Raw genomic sequence first — 9,226 nt, 5'->3', positions numbered from 1 at the left:
TTCCCACAAGAACCATCCAATTTGTTCGTTAGTATATACACACCATCTATTCTGAAGGACCTCAGCATAATTTGGTTCCAGTTCAACCACACATAACTTCTAAGTTAACAAAGATATTCTAATCTACTACTACAGTCCTGCCAGTCGATTCCATGTTTAAATCCTAGGTGCCAAGGCTAGTAATTCAAACAAAGGCAAAACTCAGGCTATGTCACCCACAGACACTGGCTGAGCTGGGCAAGCCCTGGACCAACAATTGTAGGCTAGAATTTGGTTCTCTGCACAAAACCAAAGCAGGTAATGGAGCAACTGATGTGTGTGCTTCCAGTTGTGATACATTTTTCTTCATCTCTGTTTATGAGATACATGAATAAAGGTTAATCATATATCATGAGGGTAAAACTAGGCTACTCTGTATATATACAGACATGATTATCAGCCTTTTTGTTTATACCCTTATTGTAGCAGTTATCCAATGCCTGGAATTAGAAGAGTTCATGGCATATGCTTATCCTCTGCCATTAGACTGACAAGTGCTTGCAGCACATTTGCATCTTCTGCAGTACCTAGCTTCACGCAGCAGCTAAGGAAAAGCAAGTGCATTGGACTCAGATGGACTTGGTCTGAAATTTTGAATAACTGTGTAATTCTGAGAAAATTATTTAATCTTGCCAGTCTCAATTTCCTCATCCAAAAAAAACCAGATAATAATACATACCTTATTATTACCTAAATATGAAGCTGATAGCAAGTGAGCACTGTGACTAAGTCACAGGGACACAGGTGTTAAGTGCTCAAGAAATACCTAATCAAATGGAGTTTTCAGGAAGCAAGACCCCCATGTCCATAAGCTATGAATTATCCTATATATCACCAGTCTCTAAGATATTTAGTCATTTGTTATTTGTTCAGCCAAAAAGCATTATACATACATTATGCATACATAGGATTAGACTCTGTCAAGGTAGCAGAAATCCCAACATAATAGTGGCTTAATCCTATGTTAGTTTGCTAAGGATTAAAAAACAATAAAAGTGTTAAAAGAAGCTAGGGATACTAAGATACATTTGACATAGTCCCTGCCCTCAATGTGCTTAGAATCTAGCAAAGAAACAGACAGAAAAACCAGTAAGCGCTATAAAAAAATGGTAGATGCTGTGCTAGAAGTGTTCTAGAATTCACTGAGTGCCCAAAGAAGGGAGTGTTCTGCTCTACTTGGAGCAGGAGTGAAGATGGCAAAGTCATGAAAGTCTTCAAGAAGTGGTGATTCTCAAACTGAGACTTGACAAATAGATTGGTATGGGGCAGGCAGACCATCCTCAGCACAAGTGACTGTGAGCAGAGGCAATGGAAAGAAGTGTATCAGGCTGGTTTTGGGGGAAACAGCAAATAATTCTCCCTCCCCCATGGCTTAGGGTCAGCAGAAGAGAGGACACCTGGGTGAGCGTTTGAGTTAGAAATGGAGTATAGACCAGCTAGGGAGCTTAGTCCTGATCCTACAAGTGGCAGGGAGTTTACTCAGCAAATTCCAGTCACCATCCAAGGGAGACAGACAGATACCTAGAAAAGGAACAAGGTGACACACAATGACCCGGTTTTCTACTATCCAGAGACAATGTCTATACACCTAGGTTGTAGGGCCCTTGTCTTGTGCACTCTCGCAAATCCCCAGCACTATCTCATGTTCTGGTCCATCCCTTCCACCATCAGGCACCACCCACCTGGTGTTTCCCTTTCCTTGGGAGTCAGTTCTCTGTTAGATGATTGTTAATTGTATGATTTTTAAATTCTCAACTATCCCAGTACACATCAATGTATGTTATTTTTTCCAAGTTATAGACTTGCACTTGAACAGAGACTTTCTGGGGTAATACTTTAAAGCAAATGGATAAAAACTCTAGTGGTAGAATTTCAAGTACTCTGGCACCTCTGTGAATGTGAGATTTTCGTACAAGAAAGTAGTGATTTACCACCAGTGCTAGATTGTAAAATCAGCTCCTTCCTTGGTGTTCGTTGCCAACAAAAGGTTTTCAGAAAAAGAAAATAATTTTCCCTTATGAAGACTGTGAAAACAGCCACATTTATAAGCACAATTACATACACTTCTGACTCTATCCCAGTGACCAATACGTAGTAGCTGCCTAATATATGACCAAAGTAGAAAAAAGAAAGAGAGAAAAGAAGAAAGGAAATAAGGTTTCCATAATCTTTTTTCACATGGCTTCCAGCATAAAACTTGGTGACTAAAAACAGATATTTTTTCATTCCTAAGGGGGCAGGGCAAGGGACATAGATATCCAATTTATTGCCACTAAACTTTTTATCCTAAAATGTGAAATATTTGAATGTACAAAAAGCTTCATGTTGTATGCTCTTTATTGGATGCATAGATCTATGTTTATGGAAAGTTTTAGTGGTTGCAAAGTCAAATTGCAAAAATGATTCATTTTTGTAGAGATCTTGATATATCATACAGGATTCTAATAAAATTTTCAATACTGGCTGTAATGTAGATTATAATACTAATGTTTCCTATGGGATCCCATGATCAGAACTCCTTTGGTAAGTGTCCTAGAGTTAAGACAAGTGCACCAAAGAGCTGTAACTCACTGATATTTAATATTGGCTAATGCAATATGAAAAACTGGGTAGCAAATACAGGCTGTAGAGAAACACTCCTTCAAGATTTGGAGTCCAGGTCATTCACAAAATGATTTCTCCTCATATTCTGAGATTAATGCAGTTCTGACACCTTCCTCACAGATACATGATGATTTAGGAAAGACAACAAGAAAGTCATGGAGATAACAGATGAATGGGACCTTCAGGCAATGACATTATAACAAGAAATGAGACTTGCACTCTTTGAACAGAATTTTTCCAGGAAAGCACTTTCAAATTCTTGAAAGGGAAACATCAAAGTCTGAAGGGAAGATATAAAAAAGGTTTCCCCTCTTACACCAAAATGACACAAATTCAATCTGACACATATTTATAGTGAATTTTGTGGGCCAACAAAGATAAAAAGGAAAAATATACATGCTTGTCCTCAAGGAACTTATTACAATTATCTTTCAGCTGATTGGGGCCTCTGTTTTCTGAATATTGTTCCCTTCTGTCCTCTGTCTACTTCAAAAAGGACTGAAGTGGTACAGGATTTTTTAAAGCACTCTCTTAAGATGCTCAATTTCTGTCAAAATGCTAGGAAACACAAATGGTAACTACAATGAAAAAAACATTTTTACACCAATCAGCATGGCAAAGACCAAGAGGTTCAATAATAGAATGTGTTGGTAAGAGTGTGGAGCAACAGGCACTCTCAGACATTTCTGGTGGGCATGGAAAGAGATACGACCATTACAGAAAGCAACCTGGTGATGCTTACTTGAAGTTTAAATGCATATACAAGTTGATCCAACAATTCTTCTTCTGGAAATATAGTGCCCTTTACAAGTACTTTACTCGTGTGAAATGATGGATGTTAGGTATATTTGTGGCACTACTGTTGTAATGGCAAGAGATCAAAAGCCACCTAACTGTCCAATCATGGGGCATATGTGTCAATAGGCACACGCATACTGACACATATATTCTGAATAAGAAGAAGCTATAATGACTGGGGAAGCTCTATATGAGCTCATATGGAACCAGAGCCAGATATATTTCTAGGAGAAACAAGGTGCAGAAAGACCTTATGGTGTGTTCCTATTTATGTTTAAAGAGGTGCTGTGTGTGTGTAGAGCAAGAGCCATATTGTGCATAAAGAATCTCTGGAAGAGGACACAAGAAACTGAACACAGTGGCTCCTCTAGGGAGGCTGAGAGGGTGGCTGGGTCTCTTGGGTGGAAGGGAGACTGTTGGTAAGTTTATTATCAGTCTTCATTATCTACCTTCCTTTTGTACCTTTTGTACCAGGTGCATCTATTACTTATTCAAATAATTAAATTTAAAGGGAAGGTTTCTAGAAGGGCATGTTTCCACACCAGAGCTCTCAGGGAGTGTGCAATGCACGCTATTGAACTAGTCATTTCTACAAGGTCCTGCCATGTTTGAAGCCCAGCAAATAGAAGGAGCTTGTTCTGGAACACAAGTCCTAAAACTAGATCTCCACAGAGAGGATTGGGGAGACTCTGTCCAGGGGTCTTTGGACTCACTTCCCAGGTCAGCATTTTGGGATGCCTTTGCCCTCTTTCTCCCTTGATTGTTGCCACCTTGAGAAAAAGCTCAATGCCTCGGATTTCTGCATCCATCAGCACCCTCAGCTGTGCTCTGTGCACCCCTGGCATCAGGGTGCCCATGGCCTTCCTCACCCATGCTTGGTCCTGTCTCCATGCCCTCAAGTCCCACCCATCCACCTGGAGGTCACAGGCTGTCCTAACCACCACCCCCCAGGATGTTTACCACCTTCTGTCTCCTGCTGCTGCTGCTGCTGATCAGGAACACTCTTTGTGACACAACATTTCAGTCACAGCATCTTTTTCATTGCATTTATTTGCTTGTCCTCATACTAAATGTTCATTCCCTGGAGTGGCATCTGTTCATCTTTGTTTCCCCACAGCAGCCATTCAGTTGAGATGTTTAATAACTGACCATCAGCTGAAGAGCCACTTCAAAGCAGGTGCCCCCTGTGCCCTCTCTGCCCAAACCATCAGCCCCCCCACTGCCAGCAGGGCCCAGGGATGCCAGTCCTGCAAATAAGTCCTTCGGGGACTATGCTGGCCCAATGGCAAAGGAGACTCCTTCTTACCACAAGGTCCTTTCTGCCCCACCCTTTCAGAATTCACTCTCAGGCTCGGAACTGAAAAGAAGCCTCATGTCATGATGGAAAAACAGGGTAGCTGTTCCACCAATTCATACTCTTTCACACCATCTTACACCCAACACCAGGACGCAGGTTGACCTGCAGCTGAGGGCATTTTCCTCAGCCCACTTTCCTTCCCAGGGACCCCAGTCCCCTGGTCCTGCATGAGAAATTCCTGCTTAGGGAAATCCACCAGCAACGGGGTCTCCTGGGCTCCCTGAATGCCCCAAGGAGACAACTCCTGGATTCAGCAGTAGGCCGTCTTGTTTACAAAGCCCACCCTCTGAGAACAGAAGCTCTGTCTTGGTTCTATGAAAACAGTCAGTCCTGGCATTTTTCAAAATGAAGTTTCCCTAGAGGATACTTCACATCGACACACAACTTTCTGCCACGCTTTCACCCCTGACACCTTGAGAGTGGTGCTGCTGGTGCCTCTAGCACCTGCTTCCCCAGACAAGAAACAAAGTGCAGTAGCCACACACCATGTAGGGGCTGGTGTAGGGGTGGGAGTCCTCAGGGTTGGCTTAAATTGGGATTCGGAGTCTGGCCATGCCTGGAGAACTTCTGAACCAAAGGGCTTGGGTGTTCATTGGCATGAAGAGTGCGGCCTGGAAGGAGGAAGATTCATGCTTTGAGGCCCTGAGCAGAGGCAGCAATGCCCCAGGAGAGAACACAGAGTGGCTCTAGCACAATGAGCCCAGAAAGGGGCCTGGGACCTTCTGGCACCACTGGAAGCTCTGACAATCGGTATTCAGGGCAGCCACAGGGGAGAGGGCATGAAAGTCCCCAGAAATCAGCATTCTCAAGTGGCTTTGCAGGAAACAGACACTAACGAGGATCCCTAAGAAAAGAACCTATGAGAACTGTGCCTGAGCCCATGTGAAACATAACCATAAATAAAATCAGGGCAGAGGGCAGAAGCAGTACTGTCACGCCGCCGAATACAGTGAGGCAGCCAAGTCTGATGGTTCACGTCAAGGTGGCAGCCTTCCTACGCCAGGCAGAAGAGGCCTGAGGAATTTCAGACTACAAAAGCAACTTGCAGACATGTCAAGGGTACTGAAAACTGAATCAACAGTCTTTCATCCCTGAGGATGACAGCTTCCAAAATGTAGAGCACATTCTGCCTCAGGCGCTCCTGCCCCACCAAGTTCACTCCTGCCCTTCCCAGAAATGAGGTATGCAGGGACCAGTGAACTGCCAGCCCTCACCCTTGTTTCGGCTGCTCTTAGAAACAACAGCTTGTCTTGAGTACAGACACCTCTCCGGATGCACCCAGAGCCTCTGCCTATTACGCAAAGGGAATATAACTCTTGACAAGAGGAAATAAATCTGATCACCCAAAGCAGAAGCCAAAATCAAAAGTGTGATGGTGGTTTTCCAGCAGTGAATAAATCCATGGCTTGATTTTTTTTTTTAATATACATTCCAGATGTCTAAGAGAAATCTACAAGGCACATCTCTAGATTCCAAACTGACTTCCCTGTTCATCTCCTGTCTGCCCTAAGCAACTCTCCTCTCTGTAGTTGAGTTAATTTCCCCCAAAGCCTACTTTCTTTATTAATTTGCTGAAGAGGTTCTCCCGTCACCACACATGTTCCGAAGTTCTTAGATTTGCTTTTAGAACTTGGTGAACTGAACCAGTATTTCCAGGACTATCTCCAGCTAAGCTTCAGGCTCATCTGTTGTCCAAAAAGCTTTTTTCCATCTTTGTTCTTGTTGTCTGTCACTCACCCCATACCCATAATCATTTGTGGATATCTTGCCATCTTTCAAAATCCAGTTCAACACCACCTCTTCCAGGAAGACCTTCCTGATTCTTCTGGCTGGAATTGCTCGCTCTCTCTCTCTCACCAGAACTGTTGCAGGCCCTTGTTGTCTTTGCTCCCTTCACGTGATTCCTCTCACATTGCTTTGTGTTATGGTTGCTTTCCAAACAGCTGTGCTCCTGAGGAGTGAGCTGTATTTTGGATTTTCTGTGCTACAAATTTTCTGGTATCTCACGGTACTTAGCATGACACCTCACATGTAATATAGACTTGCAGCGTTTAGACTGCAAGTGGCCTCCTATGGGCTAAATTGTGCCCCCCTCAAAAACTTAATACGTTGGAGCTCCAACCCCCAATGTGATGGTATTTGGATATTAGACCTTTGGGAAATAAAATGGCTTAGATGAGATCATGAGTAAGACCCTCATGATGAGACTGCTGTCCTTTTTAGAAGAGACACCAGCTGGGCGTGGTGACTCATCTCTGAAATCCTAGCACTTTGGGAGCCCACAGTGGGTGGATCACTTGAGTCAAGGAGTTCAAGACCAGCCTGGGTAACATGACGAATCCCTGTCTCTACAAAAAAATACAAAAAATTAGCCAGGCATAGTGGTGTGTGCCTGTGCTCCCAACTATCGAGAGGCTGAGGTGGGAGGATCTCTTGAGCCCAGGAGCTCAAGGCTGCAGTGAGCTGGGGTCGGTCACACTACTGCACTCCAGCCTAGGTGGCAGTGAGAACCTGTCTCAAAAAAAAAAGACAGAGAAGGAGACACTAGAGATTTTGCCAACTGTCTGTCTATCTCTGCCATGTGAATATGCAGTGAGGAGATGACCATCCACAAGAAAGAAAGGGAGGCCTCACCACAAACTAACCACAGCGGCACCCAGATCTCACACTTTCCAGCCACCAGAACTATGAAAAAGTACATTTCCGTTGTTTAAGCTCCCAGTCGACCTATGGCACTTTGTCGTGGCAGCCTGAACTGACCAAGAGCCAGCCTTTGTACTTTCTACAGTGGTTAAGTACCAGGTCCAAAGAGACACAGAGCAGAGCAGGGATCAAAACCCAGTCAGTCTCCTAACCCCCAGCCCACAGCTCAAGCAAATAGAACAAGCTTGCCAAATAACACAGAATGAAAGAAAAGGCCCAAAGCAATAAGTATATTTTTCTTAGACATGTCCATACCTTAAACTCTTTTTATCCTAGCTTTGAAATAACAAACCAAAGGTCCAAGGGGACTTCCAGCAAGGTCTGAAATTGAGAATTTGGCTTAAAAGGCTGCAAGGGATGAAGAAAAGAACAGGAGGAGGCTATTTGGTTAAGACAATATCATATTACAGAGTTATGAATTATGCAAATGAAACCGCAGGATTCACAACCACATGAGATTTCTTGTACCTATACAAAAAACTGCGTGAACAAGCATTTCAGAGCTTTGCTTTAAAACCTTCTGTTACTACCACTCTGTTACACTAGTTATAAGGTTTTATATCTCATGAAGGGCTTCCTCATATATCATCTCATGGAATACATGCAACAGCCAGCACAGGTATCACCATCGCCCTGAAGCAGAGTACACTCCTGAGCCTTAGCTCGCTTAAGTGACCCAAGCAAAGTCACAGAGCTGTTGGAACTGTGACCGGAATACTGTGTGTCTATGTGCATGCAAGAGAGAGAGGGAGAGACATAAACAGAGAGTGAGTTGGGGTGGGGTTGATCTCACTTCACTATATATTCCCAAGATTGCATTAAGGAAGTCCCACAAATGTTTCCCATCAGTGGGCAGCTGAAAGAAAATAAACCACCAATGGAAGCCCTGGGCTTAGACCTCGCTCTGTCACCAATTCACTGTTGATGGGGGTGAGTGATTTAGCCTCTCTGATTCTGTTTCTTCAACTTCTAAAAAAAAAAGTGTGCTGAATTGTTTCATCTTTTGTTTTTCCCCAGTCAATGCAAGGGACACTTTATTGAGGTTCCAGGGTCATGGGGCCTGGTCAGGAGGCTGCCCTTCAGGGAAGGAAGAGCCTTATTTGACCTTCTTCTTGGGGCGCAGATTGTTGGCATGGCCACACCTCTTCTTGCAGCAGTTGACAGCACAAGTGTGCAGTTGAGCACAGCACTTGCAGCAGATCATCATGTGGCAGTTGTATTTCTGGACGAGCTGGTGGAGGGAAGGCTCAATAATGCCACCTCACAGGCACAGCACTAGGTGCAGGGTGGACACTTTCTGCATGTTGCAGTCTGAGAGAGTGCTGCCATCCTCTAGCTGTTTGCCACAAATATTAGATGCTTCTGGTCAGGTGGGATGCCCTCCTTGTCTCGAATTTGGCTCAGACATTCTCAGTGGTGTCACTGGGCTCGACCTCAAGGGTGATGGTCTTGCCTGTGAGGATCTTCACAAAGATCTGCATCACTGCATCTGCAGCTCAGCAGCCTCACTCTTGTTTTGTCTTTGATTCCTTTTAAGTTCAGACAATCTGTGGTTTTCTAAATTAGACAGTTAGATAAGAGATCAGGCCAAGTCACTTCCAGAAATTTCTGAGCCCTGGATCAGGTTCTCAGTAGGAATATATATTTTCATGATGTTTCTTCCCCAAACTCTTCATATGGGTGGAGGGGAGCAGAGACAAGACTGCAACTGGTCTGAATGCAACC

General features: G+C 43.8%; 1 pseudogene; it reads right to left on the bottom strand.

Annotated features, from left to right (window-relative positions):
• Positions 1-8,597: 8,597 nt before the first annotated feature.
• On the bottom strand, positions 8,598-8,988 carry LOC105713930 (ubiquitin-ribosomal protein eL40 fusion protein-like; annotated as a pseudogene).
• Positions 8,989-9,226: the final 238 nt, after the last annotated feature.

This window comes from Aotus nancymaae, unplaced genomic scaffold, assembly GCF_030222135.1.
Source record: "Aotus nancymaae isolate 86718 unplaced genomic scaffold, 86718_ANA_hifiasm-v0.15.2.pri h1tg000025l, whole genome shotgun sequence".
NCBI lineage: Eukaryota > Metazoa > Chordata > Mammalia > Primates > Aotidae > Aotus > Aotus nancymaae.
Note: the sequence above shows the minus strand (reverse complement) of the source record. Positions and strands in the feature narration are given on the sequence as shown.